Source organism: Talpa occidentalis, unplaced genomic scaffold, assembly GCF_014898055.3.
Source record: "Talpa occidentalis isolate TD23 unplaced genomic scaffold, MPIMG_talOcc4v2.1 talOcc4.7, whole genome shotgun sequence".
Taxonomy (NCBI): Eukaryota; Metazoa; Chordata; class Mammalia; order Eulipotyphla; family Talpidae; genus Talpa; species Talpa occidentalis.
This window is the reverse complement of record NW_023605083.1, coordinates 76,594,826-76,617,232: the sequence shown is the minus strand read 5'-3', so window position 1 is coordinate 76,617,232 and position 22,407 is coordinate 76,594,826. Positions and strand designations below refer to the sequence as shown.

Sequence of the window (22,407 nt, the reverse complement as noted above, 5' to 3'; positions counted from 1 at the left end):
TTCTCTGATGTCTGCTTTATTATTCCTTGAAAGAAATACCTGAACCCAAGGTTGTAGAGTGACTTTGCTGAAGTGACACAATAAATTTGCACAAAAACCTGGAAAAGACTTACCCTCCTCTCTAGTTCAATTTTTTAGTAGAAAAGGAAGTTGTAACCCTTTCCCAAAGTGAAAGAAGACTCATGGAAAAGAATGAGTTCCAAGGTACTCACCTGGGACAGGGGATGGGAGACGATATCCCTGACTTTGCTGACTTTAGATTCCACTTCCATCCCTGACATTCACCTGAGAGTAGAGGGCTGTGGCTACAGGCTCTGCCCTGACATTGTAGCTCATTGTAATCCACTCATTACCTAGAAATGCCCAAATCTTCTCATCTCATTTTTCTCTACCCCTTCTTTTCAAGTGAGACCCTATGTATGAGGTTGTGCTATGTGAACTCTAGAGATCCAGTAACAACAGCAGCAGGAACAGGAACAGCAGGGAATCCACCACATATCCCAGGGAACTACACACCTTCTGGATATTTGGCCACCTGAGCTAAGTGAACTAATTTTTTGAGGCTTCCAGTACATCTCCAACTTTACTAGGGTAAAATTTCCTTGGGTATTATCCTCCTTCCTATTCAGAAATGACAGAAGCTTTGGGTTTGTTTTTTGTTTTTTTAATGACTGGTATTAACTCTGGTTCTCTCCATGAACACTCCTGTGTCCAACATAGGACCACCGTCGCATCCTCATCTTCAAGTGTTCTCATGTCAGTAAAATGAAAGCCCAGCCCCTCAGGATGAATGTGCCGTGGATGCAGAGGGCAGACCTCTCCAACTTGGGAAGGGCACCTCAATAATGGGCCAAGCTTCACTTTTGGGAAACACCCCAACTCTGCACAAGGATCTCTGTGCTGATGGAAATCATCTGAGGATGGTATCCATTTTAAATGGTATCTGAGAAGATAAAATGAACAGAAATAGCAACTATATAAAACTATTTCTTTTTTTTTTTTAAGATTTATTTATTTATACAAGAACTGGGGTACAGGCCAGATGTACCAGAGGGTGAAAAGATTCACCAGAGACAGAGCAGGGAACAGAACAGGCAGACTGCTGAGGGGAGCAGCAGGCGAGACAGGAGAGGTCTGTGGTTATCTCACAAGCTGGCCATGATCTAACATATCTCACCAGCTGGCCGGGATCTAACCAGCGCTGCAGAGGCCATGGACAGCTTCACAGCACGGAGCTCAACTGCCTGCGCCACCAGGGAAGGACCTATCTAAAACTATTTCTAAAACAACATATAGATTCAGTTCCACTTCCACCTGTCTGTTTTGATATTTCATGTGCCAGAGCTGCAGAGGGAGGCAAGTTGGAGGAGTAGAGAGGGAGACCCAGTGACAGACTGGAATGATAGTTTGCAATCTCCCAAAGCTCCTGTCGTACAGGGCCTGCTTCATTTATGGCTGCAGTGCATTACTTAAAAGATCTTTTCCTGAATCTTGGGGTGGCAAACACCCCGCCAGTACTCCCAGGCCAGGCTCTGTCCAGGATAAGCCACGACTCTTGGGCTATCAGTAGTGAGATGGACAGAGCTTCTAATGTCCCGTAGGAGTTCATAATAAAACATATTTTCTTGTAATTGCCTACAAACATTTGAAATCTGGTAAGTTGTTTTATTTGAGAGCTTGGGATTATTGCTACTTTAACCCAAAATTCTATCTCCTGCCTGTAGGCCTGGTCTTTGTCATGACATTCTCACTTTCACTTCTCCCTGGGCCGGTATTGCAGGAAAATTACTTAATGGTGCAAAACCGTATGCTGGTCCTTTATCAACTAGCTTCATCTTGTGCATGAAATTCCATCTTGTTGAATTTTTTTTTTTACGTTTATGGAGGAGGGGGAATGACAGGTTCAAATCTACAAAACACTGGAGCAGATTAATCCCCCACCAGCTTTGAAAGTCCTTGATTCTATGACTTGGAAGTAGCTTACGAAAATATAGTTATACCTAGTTACTGATGACCATTCAAGGTATTATCACACTTGAGAGACTCTCACCTAAAATGTGCCACAATTTTGATGTATATGGACATGAACAAAAGTCCACACCAAACTGAAAAATAGGACTCAATAAGTATTTGCACTAAGACTGTCTCTGATTGAGTTTTTGTTCATACTGGTTTATTTTTTAAAGATTTTTTTCAATTTTTTTTTAATCCCATGAACCATTTTCCTAAGCCTCAGGAAACTCATTGTATTAATGTCAAAGTTTTTCAAAGTATGTTGTCTCATGGAATCATACACTACATAATTGTCCATTATATGACTTTGTTTCTGGTTTGCTTTACTACACATAATTCCCTGGAACTTCATTTCCAATTTATAACAGAGTATTCCACAATATGGATGTATATACCACATCTTTATGCAATTCTCTATCAGTGGGCACTTGGATTTCCATTTTCTAGATATTACAAATAGCGTTGCCACTAACATTGTAGAGCATAGTTTTGTTTTGTTTTTTCATTTTTCAGAATCATCAGTTTTTATTTAATTTTTTAATATTTTATTTTATATAATTCTTACATTATTTTTCATCTTTGTACAATGTATGCATTTTTATTTTGGTTATATTCCCCACACAATTGCACCCCCCCCCTTATGTTGACTCTAGTTTTTCCTCTCCCTGCCTCTCCCTGATCCCCCCCGACCCATAGTGTGTTTCTGGTTTATAGTTGCTTGTTGATTTTGATTATTACTTTGCATTGATTAGTCTTTTTCCTGGTCTTTTATTTAGGTTTTCTAAATTCCTGCTATGAGTGATACCATCCGGTATTTTTCTTTTTCTTTCTGGCTTATTTCGCTGAGCATGATCCCTTCTAGCTCCATCCATGTTGGTGCAAACTGCATGCATTTATTTTTTTTGATTGCTGAGTAATATTCCGTTGTGTATGTACCACATCTTCGTGATCCAGTTCCTCTCCAAAGACATCCTTATAATTGATGTCAAGGAACACAACATCAGTATTTTCTTCTATATTATTTTGGAAGTCTTATATCTAGATCTTTAATACATTTGGTAACCACAGTGGTTACCAAAGAGAAAGTGGCAAGAATGTAGGTGGGAAGGGTAGAGGGTATCAATGTAATAATGGAAACTGGTAGTGTGTGAAGTGAAGCTTGTACATCAGAGGTAAAAACACCCCTGAAATGTATATATTATTATAAATTAATAATTCATTTGAAAAGGATATCCACTCAAAAAATGCTTTTCAACTACAGTAACAATTGATTAGGGAAATGATCAGAAAAACTAAAATTTGTGAGTAAAAGCTTGAGGACTAAGAGGATATATATTGATATATTGATATATTTATGTATAAAAATCTATTTTATATAAATATATATGTATATATAATAGATACATACAGCCTGAATGTAACTCCTTGCATGTCTTTTTTTGTGAAGAAACATGAGGTAGAGCATTAACCAAATTATACAATTCAATCTGTTAATAATGATTAATATGTTGATAATGATTAATATCATTAATAATGATTAATGTACTGAGAAATCCTCAAATCAACTTTTGTGTTGCTACAACAGGGACGCAACCTAAACACAGCCCTTAGGAAACATCAGACAAATCCTCTTACTTGTGTGATTAATGAAAGTTGTGGTTAATAGCAGATCTGTTAACAAGAGCTTCTCCCATGTGGTGAATCTGACACACAACTTGGCAGTTTTCATAGAGATCATATTCATTTTTCCTTAAGTTGAAGGATGTAAAGAATGTATCAGTGCTTGGTATATCAAAATCTGTAATGGCTCAGCAGAGAACACATTTCCTGTTACAAAACACAAAGGGTTAGAGGATAATTGTTCATCACAGAAACTCTTGAACCCTGATTCCTTCCATGTGGTACTCCTCCATCTTCAATGCAGGGACAGCAGAAAATACATAGCATGAAAGCATCTGTCCTGCTATCACCTAAACCTGTATCTAAAAGCTAGTGATCCGATCTCATTTGAATGACAGTGTTTGCACTAGTTATGGCTCTAGGGACAGAAGGAAATGGTTATTGAAGAACATATGTAGAGCTAGGGTCTCTCTTTTATTATTATGAGTTGGCTGCTGTAAGGATTTCCCAAACCCAATACTTTCTAAGTTTTCTTTCATTCAGTTGATAAATGATATTCTCTGCTGCTCTATGCATTGTGGGTTGTACTGAGAAAGGTTGCTTTTGGTTGAAGGTATCAACATTGATTACATTCTAAATTTTACAACGTGAATTCTCTACTCAGTGAGATTCAATTTTAGACAAAAATCATTAATTTTTTTTTTCAGTATTTCTCTACATGGAAGTTTACTGATGGTTGAATTCCTACACAATCTTTTCTATATTCATTACCTTCAGTGTTTCTTTCACTCAGAGAATTACACAATACAAGGTAAGAACTAAACTTCTTAGTTACTGAACGACTGTCTTTATACATTCAATGGTTTCCTTCCAGTAAGATGTTGCCAATAGATGTCCTCCCAAAATTCACCTCAAAACAAAATCACCAATGTTCTTGGATTTGGAGATGGGGGACTTTTGAAGACACATGACTGGGATCAGTGCCCTTATAACGGAAATCTCTTGCCCCTTCCTCCATGAGAGCAAACAGTAAAAAGGCAGCCTTCACAGCAGCAGTGAGTGAGTGCTGATGAGACAACAAATTGGCCAGAGCCATGATCTTGGACTTTCCACCTTCCAGCACTATGTGTTATGTATATATTTTCTTTAAAGAGTTATTTATTTATGCATACAAGAGCTGGGGTACAGGCCAGAGGTGTGTGGGGGGCGGGGCGTGAGAGGATTCACCAGAGACAGAGTGGGAAACAGAACAGGCAGACTGACCGAAGTACACTGCTGAGGGGAGCAGTGGGAAAGCCAGGAGAGGTCTGCTGCACCGAGTTATGTACATATTTAAGCAAGCAAGGTTGACATTTTCTTTTTTTTTTTAATTTTTTTATTACTGTTTTATCTTTTATTTTTTTTAAAGATTTATTTGTTTATACAAGCACTGGGTACAGTCAGAAGCGCGGGAGGGTGAGAGAATTCACCAGAGCCAGAGCAGGGAGCAGAGCAGGCAGGACTGAAGTACACTGCTAAGGGGAGCAGCGGGCGGCAGGAGAGGTCTGCACGCCTTGTGGGACCCTCCTCCGGAGGCCAGGGAGCAGCCGGGGATCGAACTGGTGCTGCAGAGGTTGCAGGCAGCTTCGCAACCCAGCGCTCAACCGCTGCGCCACCGGGGAAGCCCAAGGTCGACATTTTCTTAGCCCTAACTTGTGGCTGAAATTACTCTACCTTCATCTTGACAGTTGCCAAACATCAAATACTCTGATCATCTCTAAGCTATTATTACTGGCTAAAAGTATTCCAAGATCCATGACATTTACAGGGTTGTTCATATACTGATTACCGGTATAATACAAAACTTGATGTCAGCATAAAGGTTTTAAATTTTTTCCATTATTAGTTACTACCAAATTTCATTTCCTGTGAGTTCTGATGCTGAGGTTTCACTACTGACAGAAACCTTGCCTACATTCATCACATATGAAGTTTCTCATCACCATGATGAAGCACAGGGTATAAATCTCCCTTCATGAAGGTGTTTCCCATCATATCTCCCTTAGGAAGAAGAGAAAACAAAATCACTGGAGAAGGCATCAACTACTATCTGTTTAAAGAACTCTTATTCTAATAACTTCATCTGCTGTTGGTTCCCTTGAACATACATTTGACAAAACTTACCAACTCTAGAAGCTGAAAACCTTTTTCCTTTGTCATGCCACTTCTCACAACTATATTGCCCTTTTCAGAAAATGGGATAGAAGCTTCAGTCAGAACACTTCTTTGATCTCTTTTCTGTGACATCTTCTCTTACATGAAAAAGAACACCTCTTCGCTATTACCTTTCAATTTGCATGGCCACATTCGAACCTGAGAGAAAATCTGTGTTCCTCTATTTGTGTTTTTGCATTTGAAATCTCTTTGAATTCTCACACAAGTTTACCACTGTTCTCAAGGATAAGACTAATTGCTAAAAATGTAATTCACTAAACTATCCTATGTGGACAGTCTCAAGTGGTTTCTTAGAATGAAACTGCAAAACAAACATTTTCCACATAAGTAACATAGTTGTTTCTTTATGCAATCTCTGATGCACTGTGATGTCTGATTCCAAAGGAAATTTTTCCCACATTCATTAACACCCATTGGGTTGTTTGCAGTGTCAGTTCTCTGATATCCACTGAGCTATGATTTCATACCAAAAGCTTTTCATATTCACCATTTTAATATTTACCATTGGGTTTCTCCCCACAGTGATTTCACTGATGTATTCCAAGGCTTGACAGCTTACAAATATTTCAATCATTTCTCCCATGTGAATTTTCTAATGTCCATTGAGGTATTTCATGCTGAAAGTTTACGGGGACTCTCACTATGTGAGTTTTCTGGTGTTTTCTAAGCATTGTTTTCAGGCTAAAAGTTTTCCTGCATTCATTACACTCACATGGTTTCTTACTTGTGTGAATTCTCTGATGTTCACTGAGGTATGATTTCTGCTGAGAAGCTTTCCCACATTCATCACATCTGTAGGATTTCTCCCTTGTGTGAGTTCTGCGATGTATTCTGAGGCTTGATCTCAGGCTGAAAGTTTTACCACATTCATTACATCTATAGGGCTTATCCCCAGTATGAATTCACTTGTGTCCATTTAGGTGGGATTTCTGACTAAATATTTTACCACAATCACCACATTGATAGGATTTCTCTCCTATATGAATTCTCTGATGTATTCCAAGTTTTGACTTCAGGCTGAAAGTTTTCCCACATTCATTGCATTTATAGGGTTTTCCTCCTGTATGACTTCTCCAGTGTTCCCTAAGGTTTGCCTTCCGTCTGGAAGTTTTTCCACATTCATCACATTTGTAGGATTTCTCCCATCTGTACCCTAAAATGTACAGTGAGGTGTGATTTTGTTCTAAATGTTTTGCCACATACATCACATTTGTAGGATTTCCTCCCAGTGTGACTTCTGTGATGTTAAGGTTTAATTTTTTTTTCTAAAAATTTCCCACATTCATCACATTTATAGGGTTTCTCCCCTGTGTGAGTAGTACTATGTTCCCCAAGAGTTGATCTCAGGCTGAATGTTTTACCACATTGATCACATTTATAAGATTTGCTCCCTGTGTGACTTCTCTGATGTATTCTAATGCTTGTCTTCAGGCTGGAAGCTTTCCCACATTCAGGACATTCATAGAGTTTCTCTCCTATGTGAGTTCTCTGATGTTCTCTAAGATTTCCTTTCTGTCTGAATGTTTTCCCACATTCATCACATTTATAGGGTTTTTCCCCTGTGTGAATTCTCTGGTGTACACAGAGATGTGACCTCTGTCTGAATGCATTCCCACAGTCATAACATTTATAGGGTTTCTCCCCTGTATGAGTTGTTTGTTCTTCAACAACTGGCTTAAGGATGAAAGTTTTTCCACATTCATCACATTTATAAGGTTGCTCCCATGAGTGAATCTTCTGGTGCATTCCAAGGCTTGACTACAGGTTGTAAGTTTTTCCACGCTCATCACATTTATGAGGTTGCTCGCCCGAGTGACTCTTCTGATGAATTTCAAGGCTTGACTTCAGGTTGAAAGTTTTCCCACACTCATCACATTGATAAAGTTTCTCTTCAGTGTGAATTATCTGATGTTTTCTAAGGCCTGACTTATGACTGTTTTCCCACATTTATCACGCTGATATGACTTCTCTGATGTATTCTAAGATATTTCACAGAGATGAAAGCCCTCCCACATTCATTTCATTGATAAGGTTTCTCCTCTAACTGAATTCTCTGGTGTCCACTGCAGTGTTATTTGTGGTTAAATGCTTTCCCACATTCAGCACACTGATAGGATTTTGTCCCTATGTGAGTTCTCTGATGTCTTATAAGGTTTGATTTCTAGTTGAAGGTTTCCCCACAGTCATCACATACACAGCTTCTCATCTGTGTGAGTTGTCTCGTGTTTTCAAAGGATTCCCTTCTGGCTGAATGTTTTCCCACATTCATCACACTTATAGGGCTTCCCCCTAATATGTATAGTCTGATGTCTTCCCAGGCTTGATTTGTGACTGAAAGCTTTTCCACATTCATCACATTTATAGCATTTCTCCCCTGTGTGACCTCTCTGATGTATTTGGAGATATGAAATGGAGATGATATTGATAGGGTTTCTCCCCTGTGTGAGTTCTCTAATGTCCACTGAGGTGTGACTTCCACTTGAAAGTTTTCCCACATAAATGACATTGGTAGGGTTTCTCTCCTGCATGAGTTCTCTGATAGACTGTTAGGAATGATTTAAAGGAAAAAGTTTCCTCATTGCATTCATAGGTTTTCTCGCCTATAGGAGTTATTTGATGTAAAACAAAGGACAACCTCCTAGAGAATAATTTTTGACACTCATTACACTCATTTTGCTTACTGGGAATTCTCTGTTGTCTATTTAAGGCCGAATGAATACTGAAAGTTGCCCTGTGTGTGTTTTTAGCTCAAGATGTCTCCATTGTGTGAGTTTTCTGATTTAGTATAATGGTTAAATTGTGGCTGAGGTTATTTTCACATTCAAGAGCTTTCATTCCTGTGTGAGATATATGATATCCTCTGGAATGCAGTATTTGACCAGCAGTTTTCTCTCTTATATCAGTTATCTTATTTGGAGTAACACTTCCATTGAAATTGCTCCATATTTTGCTACATTCACCTTCCTTAAATTCAGTTAGTCTTCTCTGTGTGAATTCCTTGAGAGAAAATAAGTGTTTATTTATTATTCAGATTGCTTCCAAATTTATAGTAACATCATTATGGGAGGTGGGGATGGGCACTTTTACATGTATTTTCAAAGCAGCATTATCCAAAATAGTATTAACACATTGGTTATAGTCAAAACACTGTCCCAAAGTACAAACATCTTATACAAAAAATATGCATTTAAAATTTTATTGTAGGGGCCTCCCCGGTGGTGCAGCGGTTGAGTGCTGGGTTGCGAAGCTGCCCACAGCCTCTGCAGCGCTGGTTCGATCCCCGCCACCGGGTGAGGGTCCCACATGGCACGCAGACCTCTCCTGCCGCCCACTGCTCCCCTCAGCAGTATATTTCATCAGTCTGCCTGTTCTGCTCTGCACTCTTACACTGGTGAATTCTCTCACCCTCCTGTGCTTCTGACTGTACCCAGTGCTTGTATAAATAAATAAATAAATCTTTAAAAAATAATAATAATAAAATAAAATTTTATTGTAATCAAAAGATTTTGCTCTCTCATTTATGGGATTGAAATGAGATTCATTAAACTTTTCCTCATTGTCTGAGTAATTATGGAAGTCAATGAGTAGACAGACACTTAGGCCCCATAGTGTCTCATAGTTTTCTGAATGGAGAGGGTGCAGATTAAAAGGCTTCCCTGAATCTTTTCTTGATTTGCAATCAAAGTTTTGTCATTGCAGAATACACAATTAAAGAAATATTTGTCTTGCTTTTCCTGGCTCTTCAGTAAGAGAATGAGTTGGCATTCTTTTAAAAATGAGAATGTTAAAAATTCCTTAAGAAAGGGTAGAATTATCTTCTATGTAAAAGCCACTATATACACATGCCTTTGTATATATTTGACTTGTTTTTTGCTGTTTCTCACAATATCTTAGTTCCACATATATATTATATTATATATTATACTATATATTATAGAATATATATATTATAGAATATATTCTATAATATATATATTATATTCACTTTCCATGGGAGGTGGCAGTGGGATAGAGGGGAAGGGATGGAGATGGGAGAATTGTTGTACTAGATGAAGGAATATCCTAGAAAAAGAATACTGTAGCCATTTGGAATTTTAAGATATAATTTTAAAATTTGAGAAAAGAAGCAGGTATAAAGGAAAGGAACAAAGAATTAGGAATATAAGTGTTTTCAGAGTTGGATCCTAGAAATGGAAAATCTGAGAATGAGATGAATTTAATGATCAGGAAAAAAAGATCAATGATTGTGGGTGGGAGGAGGGGAAGACCACAGGAAAAGGGTTTACATTTAGGATATTTTTAGAATCTAGGTTCTTAAACTATCAAAGGATAGTAGTAGATAACAATGATAGGATACCCATCAAGTTACATGCTTCCAGTTGGAGGTACCATTTTTCTCTGAACACATCAACACCAAAAGTTTATGAGACCATATATTCCTCATGTTTAAAGAAAAAATCATTTAGCCCAACCTCTAAATATCCTGGATATCAGTCATAGGAACACAAATGCCCAGAAAGACTAGAGGAAAATATTTTTTTTAAAAGATTTATTTATTTACTTATACAAGCACTAGGTACAGTCAGAAGCATGGGAGGGTGAGAGAATTCCCCAGAGCCAGAGCGGGGAACAGAACAGTTAGACTAATGAAATACACTGCTGAGGGGAGCAGTGGGTGCGGCAGGAGAGGTCTGCGTACCATGTGGGATCCTTGCCGATGGCCAGGGATTGAACCTGCTCTGCAGAGGCTGTGGGCAGCTTTGCAGCCCAGCACTCAACTGCTGCACCACCAGGGGAGGCCCAGAAAATCTATCTTTCCACCTAGTTTGAGCTCACTGCTCTATCTGGTTTCTAGTTCTTTGGGTTATATTAGTGTTGTTGGAAAGTAAGTCTTTTTTGATCATCAAATGATCTTTTTTAATATGCTTATACATGTTTTTGAAATGGGTTTCAACCCAGTCCCATATTTCACAACCCTCTTTTCAGCAATTTTGGTATCTACCAATTGTGAGAACTTTGGGCATCATATGTTTCACCCTGCTCTCATAAATTATGGAAATATCCTTTAATATATTGTGTCTATTTGACTACTACCCTTTTGCCACCCAAACTCTATGCAGTATTGTCAGGGCTTTACAAAAGCCTAAGATGATCTGAAGCAATCAGCGCCTGTGCTGGTGGTAAGAAGAGGAGGGTAGATGGGGAGGGGGAGGTACAGAGGAAGATAAAAGAGTTTTCTCTTTTATGAAAGCAAGTTTTCACATTACCTGCATAATAATTTCAGGTGTTCAAAATGGCATTAGAAAAATCTGTAAGTCCACAGTGTCTTTCTGTAATACTCTTACTAGGCTATTCCACACACCCTCCCCCACCCCCAACCCCACCAATAGATCAGCTCCAAAAACAACCTTGTATACACATTTTTTCTGAATTTACCCTGTATATCTCTTTGCTATACTTATAGATATATCATTCAGGGCTAACCTATTTACATAAACTCTCTATTCCAATCTCTGTGGCTTCAAGTGTGCTTTGAATTTGCAAGTCTCTACAATCTAATCTACATCTCTAATATTCCAAAGTTTTCGATGGTTATTGCATGCATGCATATTTCAGTCATAATCAGAACAAGGATGGAAGGGCCCACCTATAATGCTGGTAATTGACAGGCTGAATCAGGCACAAAACAGTTACTAATAAATATGTATTAGATTCATGTCTTCAAATAGGATTATTTAAATCTTCTGGAGCGGGCCTCCCTGTGGCACAGCAGGTTGAGCACAGCGCTGTGAAGCTATCCGCAGCCTCTCCAGCACTGGTTTGATCCCGGCCAGCTGGCAAGGGTCCCACATGGCGCGGCAGACCTCTCCTGTCTTGCCCGCTGCTCCCCTCATCAGTGTATTTCGTCAGTCTGCCTGTTCTGTTCCCCGCTCTGTCTCTGTGAATCTTCTCACTCTCCCGCCCATCTGGCCTGTACCCCGGTTCTTGTATAAATAAATAAATCTTTAAAAAAAAAAAAAAGAAAATGGGTACAGTCACTTTGGAAACATCTGGTAGCCTATTATAAACTACCATAAGAACAATGATACTTTGGAATATTTACATAGAAGAAATGAAAAATCTTTGTAGCCCAAATAGAAAACAACCTATATGACTATCAAATGGTATATAAGTAACAAGCAACAGATTATGACAAGATGCATGCAAAGGAATGCTATTATAATAAAAGGAATAATGATATACATAAAAACATGCATGAACTTTAAAATCTAAGAAAAAGCATCAAAAAAGAGTAAATAATGTATGAGGTAAATAACATTTTGGAAAGACAAAAATATTGATATATGAAGTAGTTGTAGTTCAGTGGTTGAAGGTGTTAGGAAGAGGGAAGGGTGAGAATAATGACTGCAAACAGCTACAAGGAAATTCTGAGTTGACAAATATTTTATATCGTTATTAAGGTAGCAGTAACTGCCTATAAACATTTTTGAAACTCATCAAATTACACACTAAAAATTACTGACTTTTTTTTCTGTTATATAGAAATTTAAAGTTTTAGAAAGAGAGAAGAAAAAATCACATTCTACAGAGAGAAACATGGAAAGGGCTGCTCACCCACTGAGACCAGGTGGCTGTAGTTCTCCAGCATCACGTCTCTGTACAGGGTCCTCTGCACAGGATCCATGTACTGCCACTCTTCCTGGGTGAACTCCACAGTCACGTCCTTGAATGACACTGATGCCAGTAAAGCACATTTTCAATTCATTCAGAAACAGGTGATGTGGAAAATACCTTTGAGAACTCATACCATGTTTACTATTGAGAATGTAAAACAAAGTTGTATAATGGCTATATCACTGTGTTACACTTTGGGGGTACGCACATCATTGATACAAATACTATTCTTATGCTCTAATGTATTTGTATATAAGTTATATACATAGACTGTCAGTGAAATACTACTGGTAAAGTTTATCATCTTTTTTTTGGATAGTTTTTATGACTATGCTTTATGACTAATCTTTTCTTATTACACAATGCACTGTCCTGAGCATTCTCTAGGTACATACATCCAGTTGGAGGTACATGCTAGGGAAACAGTACGTGCTAGGGAAACAGTAACTGTGATCAGACTTGTTCAGAAATCATGCTCTAGAAGAAGAGTTGGGAAAATCTTAGCCAGAGAAACAAATGAGAACAATTTTTGGAACTTAATGGCATTATGCCTACTGATAAGTCAGACATGAAAGACCAATATATGACCTTTCTCATCTGTGGGGCCTAAAACAAAACACACTAAGCTCACAGAAACAGAGATCAAATTAGTAGTTCTTGTGGGTAGGGAATGGGTAAGCAAACGCCTGAGGGTTTTGCTTTTTTTGTTTTTAAAAGGAAAAAATTGAATTAAAGAAAAGAAAGATAGCCTGCACTAAAGTAGAGCTATGGGAATTATGAATGGGAAAATAGTCCCTATCAATGAAAGGAACACAACTTGAATCATTATTTTTCTGTACATTTCTGCATAAAGAAGCTGCTGGAGCAACTGGATAAATGCTGATGCATAAGTCAGTCCAGAGGTGGGAAACAAGAGGCAAGATGATTGACATCACAAATAAACAAGTGCTGGCCAGTCAAAGTCAGTCCCCATAGATACTATCTTCAGTAAGAGATTTCATGTGGGGAGTAGATGAACCCCTGGTTTTGTTTTTCAAAATTCTGCTTCAGTAAGACATGACAAAGAGGCTATAAAAATGCATATGATATTCCAGATAAGATGATGGGAGAGGGCCACCAGGAAACCCTCTCAGAACAGATTAAATCAATCTTCTGTAGGGCCCTCGTAATCACAGCTGGTAGATGAGGAAGGCAGATGTTTGCTGTAAGAAGCAGACAACTGGGCAAGCATATTCACAGCAGAAGAAAACCATTAAGAAATGGAGAACTGACCATTCTGGAAAAGTAGATGAATAAGTACATCTAAACAAGGATTGTTCTGTGTCCTTCCAGATAAACGAGGTAATGCTGGGAATTTTCTCCACAGGGATGTGGTATGAGTGATAATGCAGTTCTATAAATGCACATCTGTCTCATCTTTTTTGCAGTTTATGAAAGTATTAATACAGTTTTAATAAGTAAATACTTTTAGATTATAAAGCTGTAAGTTCATCTTTATATAATTAAAGCAAAGAACTCTGAAGCAGAAAGACAAAAATACTAATACTTTCCACCCCCATTCCTAGCATAGAACTCCTAAATCCCTTATAAACTCCTAACTGATGAGAGCACTAGGAGCATCTTTTATTCTAATTTGGAGACTGGACGGTCTATATGGGGGTTGGTAACCAGAAATCTCAAGCCATAATTAAAGACTCCAAAACTTTAGCTCCATTTCTCTAGAGGGGAAAGAACTGGAGATAGGAATAATAACTGATCAACCCTATGTGATGAATCCTCCATAAAAATCCCAAATATCTGGACCAGTGTGAAATGAGAAGAACCCCCTAGACTGATCAAACCCTATGCATCCCCACATACCCATGTCCAGCACCCATACAGCTGCCAGCATGCCCAAGAGAAAGGCTGAAGGAGATTCTGAAGGGGATAAGGCCAAGGTGAAAGACCAGGCACAGAGAAGATCCATAAGGTTATGTACTAAATGTGCTCCTCCAAAGGCAGAGTCCAAGCTTAAAAAGGCCCCTCAAAGTAGGAAGAGAAGTTACCCAAAGGGGGAAAAGGGTAAAGCTGATGCTGACAAGGAAGGGAATAATCCTGACAAATAGAGAGATGCCAAAACAGATTCAGCACAGAAAGTTGAAAGGCTGGAGATGCCAAATGAAGTGGGTACATTTTTGTTAACTGTGTGCTTCTGGTGACTGTAAAGTTGAAATACTATCTTTTTTAAGATTTTATTTATGTATGCATACAAGAATTAGGGTACAGGCCAGAGATGTGGGGGGTGAAAGGATTCACCAGAGACAGAGTGGGAAACAGAAGAGGCAGGTCTACTGAAATACACTGCTGAGGGGAGCAGTGGACGAGTCAGGAGAGGTCTGCCACGCCATGTGGGTAGCTGCCTGGCAGGGGATAAAACTCATGTTGCAGTGGCTGTGGATAGCTTCATAGGTTGCATCTTAACCCCTTGCATCACCAGGGAGGCCCGAATACTATCTTTTATCAAGTTCTATAAAAATACAGAAATTTGGGCCTCTGATGGCAAAGGGGTTAAAGTCTCAGCACAATCAAGCTATCGCCAGCCACTGCAACATGAGTTCAATCCCTGGCCAGGAAGCTAACCCACAGGGCACAGCAGACCTCTCCTGTCTCACCCGCTGCTCCCCTCAGCAGTGTATTTCAGTCAATCTGCCTGTTCTGTTCTCCATTCTGTCTCTGGTGAATCCTCTCACCCCCTGCATCTCTGGCCTGTACCACAGTTCTTGTATGCATAAATAAATAAATCTTTTTTTTAAAAAAATGGTTACCAGTATGTGACAATCTGGGTGTTCCAATGTGACTGCTGAGATGGCATCCTCAAAAGAGCAACAATTCCTTTTTTGATACTAGGGAACATCAGACTGATAATTTCACTATTTTCATTTCATTTCTAGAAAGTCAGGGTCAGCTTGTGAAAAGCTGTTAACATGCTAAGTGTGAAATGACCTACACTCTAAACTTTCCTTGTTCAGAGTATCAAATAAAGACTTTATTGGTTTTATTTATTGAGTGTTGTAAGCCACTGTCTTCCTATATCTTGTGTGAAATACCATAATTATTTATGAAAAGTTATATTTAATAAAGCTGAATACAATGTGGCCAAAGGAAAAAAACTCCCAAAGTTGAGTTTAAAAACCTTCTAGATAGTTGAACACATCCATCCATCCACAGGATGAACTTCAATTCAATGGAGACAGGATCCAGGGCTTGCGATGCTCTAAACCTCCACTTATCTCTTCATCTGGTTGCTCATTTGTATCTTTATCATATCCTTTAATAAACTGTTTATAACAGGACTGTAATACTTCTAATAAATATGTTTTCCTGAGTCTGTGAGCCACTGTAAGAAGGTAATAGAAACCAAAGACAGGGTTGTGTTATTCACAGATTTATAGCTGATAACTAGACTGCTCCCCTTCAGCCTGTGATCTCAAGTAGGTGGAAAGTTTTGTGGGACTCAGGTCTAAATCTGTGAAATCTGATATTCTCTTCAGGTAGAAACAGAATACAGTTAAATTGTAGGATACCCAGCTAGTATGGCATAAAATTGCTAGTGGGAGGAAAAAAACAAATACACTTTTGGGGCCCAGAAGTGTCAGAGTAATGCATTCTGTATAAGTAGTAAATGAGACATAAAAAGAAGACAAATAGGTTTTTCTAACTGTGTCATACATTTGTTAGAAGAACAGAAATAAGGTAACAGAGTTAGGCAAATGCTCTATATTCACACTCAAAGTATCTGTGAATATACAGATGAAATCAGACACTGCATTGCAGTTACAAGATTCTGGAAAACAAAAGGGAGATCTTAAACTGATGTATACAGTCACTGCGAGCATACACAAGTCAGAACACATTTTGATGATAGAAAACTGAATTTTAAAACTTAAATGAAAGAGGAAGAACTTAAAATATTCAACACAACTAATAAAAAGAACAAAAACAAAGTTGGGAGAGCAACATTATAATTTTAAGACATTTTAAAGCAAGAATAATGACTGAAGAGGAAATGCAAATGGCCAACAGGCATATGAAAAAATGTTCAACATCACTTGCCATCAGGGAAATGCAAATCAAAACTACCATGAGATACCATCTTACACCAGTGAGAATGGCACATATTAAAAAAACTAGCAACAACAAATGCTGGCGAGGGTGTGGAGAAAAAGGAACTCTTCTGCACTGTTGGTGGGAGTGCAAACTGGTCCAACCACTGTGGAGAGCTGTGTGGAGATTTCTGGACCTACTAAACATAGAGCTTCCATATGATCCAGCAATTCCACTCCTAGGTATTTACCCAAAGGACACAGAAACAGCAATTCCAAAGAACACCTGCACCCCTATGTTTATAGCAGCACTGTTTACAATAGCTAAGCTTTGGAAACAACCCAAATGCCCAAAAATAGATGACTGGATCAAGAAGATGTGGTACATATATACCATGGAATATTACTCAGCATTCAAAAAAGATAAACACATGCAATTTGCAGCAACATGGATGGCGCTGGAAGGGATCATGCTCAGCGAAATAAGCCAAAAAGAAAAAGAAAAATACCGGATGGTCTCACTCATAGCAGGAATCTAGAAAACTTAAATAAGGGACCAGGAAAATGAATAACTATAAGAAAGTGAAAATCAAAATCAACAAAAAACTATGAAACAGAGACACTTTTAGGGGGCGGGGGCGGGAGGGGAGGGATTGGGGTCAGAATGGGGGGCTGCAATTGTATGGGGAATATAACAATAAAATTTATAAAAAAAAAAAAAAAAAAAAAAAAAATAAAGCAAGAATAATGAATAATAAAGGCAGTGTGGTATTGGCCAGAGAACTGACACAGACTAAGAGAGAACACTAACCCAGAAAAAGAACCACAAAGATATAATGCCAAATGATTCTTAACAGAGGTGCCAATGCAATCTATGAAGAAAGCATATTTTTTTCAGTGAATGTGCTTGGAAGTATCAGACATGCATAAGCAAAACTTAGCAAGTTATCTTCATCTCTGCCTTGCACCAAAATAAAACTCAACATAGCACAGACCTATAATTATAAAATTTACAAAAGTAAGAGAAGATATTGTTCTGACCTGAGTCTAGGTAACATTTAAAAAAATAATAAAATAAATAACTAAAGAAAAGGTTTTTTTTTAATTAAATGTGATCATCAAACACTCTTGATCTTAGTAAGATACATAGTGAGGAAAAGCATGGGAGAGATCATGATCATTTAACAAACTGATTCAACTCTCAAAATCTTCACATAAGTCTCCCCCCCCCAAAAAAAAAAAAAGCAGGCAGTTTTCTCATATAAATTACAGGGGAAAAAAACATCAAGCAAAGTAAAAAGAAGCAGCAGACAGCATTATTTCATTAATTCATTCACTCATTCATTCATAAGGCTAACATAACCATAAAACCAAAATTGGATAGGACAAGGAGGAGATTGTAAGTTTGCCTGATATGAGCTCACAGAATAAATTAATTTCAGAAAACTTATGTTACTCACAATAATTACATATTAAAGGAAATAACCTATGTATTTCAGCACACAGAAAAAACACTCAAAAAAATTCAGAGCAATTCATGACAAAACTAAAACCTAAGCAACCTACTCACTAGAAGGAATACTCATTAACAAAGGATACCTCCAAGAGCCAACAAGCAAACATCAGAGTTAATGTTCAAACTATATTTTCCCAAGACTGCCTTTATTTCTATCTCTCCTTTCCTGTTAATGTATAGACCCTTCTAGCCTCATAAATCCATTACAATGCCAAGTAGGGAATGAATAATGAGCTCACCTGGAATGTGTCCATTCTGTTGCTCTGGGGAAAGTGGAGGGAACTGGAAGGTTCCACTGGGAGGCCTAGGAAGGACGCTGTAGCACCACCTAGTGAGGTAAGACTCAGAAACGGTCATGTCCACCACAACCAACAGCTTTACATGGACTGAATACAAACTTTTCTCTAGTGAAAAGATAGTTCATTTGTTTTTCTGAGCAATTTACAGAAACAACACAATACAGAATTGGTTACATTAAAATTAATGCAGCACGGCCTCCCTGTGGCCTAAGGCTACCTCTCTGCACTATCACTAAGATGGCCTGAGTTGATCCCCAGCTAGGGAGCTGACCCACATACTGTGCAACAGACCTCTCTTGTCTCGCCCACTGCTCCCCTCAGCAGTGTATTTCAGTAGATTCCCCCTCTTCTGTTTCCTGGTCTGTCTCTGGTGAATCCTCTCACCCCCACCCCCCCACACCTCTGGCCTATATCCCAGTCCTTCTATGCAAAAATAATTAAAATCTTTATAAATAAATAATAAAGCATATTGTTTCTTCTAAAAAAAATAAAATTAAATCAATGCAGCAAAATAACTAGGCTGCAGCACTAAACTATTTCCTATTAATACTGCTTACCATCAAAGTGAGTAAAACCATAGAAAGTCTAATAAAAGAAGTATTAAGTGCTTTAAGGCAACAATATTTCTTAGTTTTAAGCAAGTTAGTTTTCAAAATGATTCTTTTTATAAGCTCTTTTGGTGACTTACCAAAGTCAACTTATCAAAGTCAACTTCACTGTGCTTTCCTTCTGGCTCTGTCAGAAACTGAGTTTCAATTCACAGGTCACTGAATCACTGCGGTTCAATTTCGTTCAAGCTTTCATTAGGCAGATACCCTGGGTGGGACATCACTCTGAGATTCCATGAGGTCAGTGTAAGTCAGTGTTGCTCCCTGTGTTGATAGGCAGGCTGAGAGCGGCACAGAATCTGTAAAGAGTGAGGAATTAAGGGTCTGGAGATAGAATTCCACACCCTGGCTGGTGACATCCTCCCCCCACAGCTCTCTCTCACAAGTTCTCCCACAAGGAGGCCTTTCCTGGCAACACACAAGCCAGCTCACTTCCCTCTTCTGAAGGGTGGCCCGAATCCCACACAGTCACACCATGTGGTAGCTACTGCAAGCAGCAACATCTCCAATATGCGCTCAGGGATCAAGAACAGCTTCAGACTGTGCAGTGTTAGGCCCTGCTCCTCTCTGCCCTTTGTTCTGGAGAGAAAGAACTGGGGTGTTCTTTTCCAGGTAAAACTGCTGTTCCTCAACATCGCATTCCTGTATGACAAAAACTGCTTTGTTCTACAGTAAATATGTTTCCAAGACCTAGGACCTGGGTCCAGGAAACAAATTCACTTTAGGGCCCCATGCCTGGCTCTCTCGGAATTCACTATCATTTCAGACTCAAAACATAACCCACCTGCCCTTTCAGCTAGCGGCCTCTGTCTGACCCAAGGATTCTGAAGAGACACCAGAAATTCCACTTACATTTGACAGTGGTGAGCCAGCATTCATATTTCCCTCCAGCTTTACTTTACCTCTGGGTATTTAGGGACAGGTCACTCTGCTAAGTGCAATGAAGGCTTTAATGCTGGTTTGGGGCAGATGCCACATATGAATAGCGCTTGAGTTTGAAAGTACATCTTCCCTAGAATGGGAACGCCCTCACGCTAGGTTTGACCTGAGCATATCACCTAACCAACCTGATCCTGGTTTGTTTTTTTGTTTGTTTGTTTTTTGTTTTCTTTCCGCTCAGATGGTAATGGTTTCAAAAACCAACATGGCGAGGGGGCCTCCCTGGTGGTGCAGCAGTTGAGCGCTGGGCTGCGAGGCTGCGCCTCTGCAGCGCCGGTTCGTTACCGGCCGCCGGCGAGGGTCCAACAACAACAACAAGAAAGCCAACATTATGCTGTTTACAGAAGGCCCCCAATGAAGAGAACAAAGTGCCCTCTGAATAGGAGTTGGCACTCAGCTGGCTATCTGTTTTACAGGTAATAACTAATCTCTAAGAACACCATCATTATTTTCAAATAGGTGCTAAAAAGGACAGCAAGTCCCAAATGCCCACACTTCCACTAAGTTCCACCTCCTCAAATCAGGACTTACCATCTAAAATTAACTGCAGGTTCAACAACTCCCAGGAGAAGGTAACAGAATCTACAGAATAACCCCACACCAGCTTCCCCCAAGTGAAGATAACCTTGTCAGAAGCAATCCTTCCTTTTCTTCAGCTAATAATTTCCTTGCCCCACTCCCTATAAAAACCGTCCATTTTGTACAGCTCCCGAGAGCGACTTGCTACATGGATCGAAAACCACGAATTCACGAGTCGTTTCATGAAGTCCATTAAATCTCTAAGTTTACGCCTATGAATTTTGTTTTGTCTGAAAAGACCTGACTCCTGTCTAGGCTATTTATCTTTATCTGCTTAAAGGTGGTTGACTCGAAACGTAACGAGATTCTTCTGTCTCCACAGGTGGGTTCTCACTGCAAACCCTCCACCTCTGCTTTGCGGCGCGCTCTTAGTCCACATGATAAACCCGCTTACTCAGCCTCCCGTCGCCTGCAAAGATCTCACCGAGAACTCTAAGGGGGGCCGGGCCCAGGGTACCACCAGCTCACCCCGGACTGCGCCGAGCACCTGCCCCACCACCCCCTGGTGATGAGGTCAGCCTCAGAGTCCCACCTAGAGGACTTTTGGACTTCCTGTTCTCCCCTCCCCGGGCACAAGCTGGTGCCCAGGCCATACAGACTCCCCATCACCTGCGGTGGACCCTCGCTATCAGCGCGCACCAGAACAGCCGTCAGACACTATGCGACCGTGCTTAGAGCAGAGGCAGCACGGAGGCGGGACCGGAGCTGCACATGCGCAGATAGAGCCAGGAGACTATTTCCCAAGGTGCTGCGCGGGCGTCTGTGACTGAGGAGACTACATTTCCCGTGAGACACCGGGGCCGCTCCCGCTAATGAGGCCTTGTAGGTGTGTTTCTGATTTTTCAGAAGTTTGAAACTAATTGCCCTTGACGCCTGCGCTAGTGTCTCAGTGTCCCCCGGATTCAATTTGAAGTTTACCAGAGACTGCAATGCGTGTTCCTCCATCCAAATTTCCACTGAGTAAAGACAGCTGTCCAAAAAGTTGCAGGCAATTGGGGAATCTTGAATATGCACTTGGGTAACTTTAATTGTAAAAATAATATTAAAACCACGTAAGAAAATGTACCGTATAATGAGGTCATGCTTACTGAAGTATTTAGAGTTGAAATTAAATCTTTGATGGGCCTCCCCGGTGGCGCAGCGGTTGAGCGCTGGGTTGCGAAGCTGCCCGCGGCCTCTGCGACGCCGGTTCGATCCCTGGCTGCTCCCAGGCCACCGGAGGAGGGTCCCACATGGCGCGCAGACCTCTCCTGCCGCCCGCTGCTCCCCTCAGCAGTGTACTTCGGTCCTTCTGCCTGCTCTGCTCCCTGCTCTGGCTCTGGTGAATTCTCTCACCCTCCCACGCTTCTGACTGTACCCAGTGCTTGTATAAATAAATAAATAAACAAACAAATAAATAAATAAAACATGCCTCTAAAAAAAAAAAAGAAATTAAATCTTTGAAATTTATTTCACAAAATTTAAGAAAAGCAATGAGACAAGGAAAACAATTCAGAAAATGTTATTTACTTGGAAGAGATGGGTAGAAAGGCACATTCAACTGTTTCGAAGTGTTTGAAAATTTTGCAATACAAAGTTGGGGGGAAAAGGTGACGATGATACTGATGAAGGTTAAGAGTGGGAAAATTGCAAAGGAGGCACCACAAGACCAGAAACCTGGCTCATGCCATGCCAGGAGCTGGCAGTTAAGGTAGAAGTGATTAACATAGTCATTAAACCCCCTATAGAAATGAAAAATCCTTAGGTTTCAACTTCTAGAGCAAGTACCAGACTGCTAGAGAGAGTATAAAGAGGCGCAGACCAAAGGAAAGAGGATTTGGCAAATGAGGGCCACTGGAGAATCTCTGATCCTTTTCATATGC

The 22,407-nt window shown here is 39.8% G+C and overlaps 1 long non-coding RNA gene across 2 annotated transcripts; it reads right to left on the bottom strand.

Moving 5' to 3' along the window:
• Window positions 1-343: 343 nt before the first annotated feature.
• Window positions 344-21,271, bottom strand: LOC119231748 (uncharacterized). Of its 2 annotated transcripts, none has more exons than XR_005121933.2 (6): window positions 21,078-21,271; window positions 19,108-19,326; window positions 18,360-18,448; window positions 12,463-12,582; window positions 3,649-3,840; window positions 344-943 (listed from the first exon to the last, which is right to left on the bottom strand). It is a non-coding gene; the product is annotated as an uncharacterized LOC119231748 (long non-coding RNA). The 2 variants fall into 2 exon arrangements; XR_005121935.2 differs by having other exon boundaries at window positions 3,649-3,762; window positions 21,078-21,270.
• Between the last annotated feature and the right edge of the window lie 1,136 nt (window positions 21,272-22,407).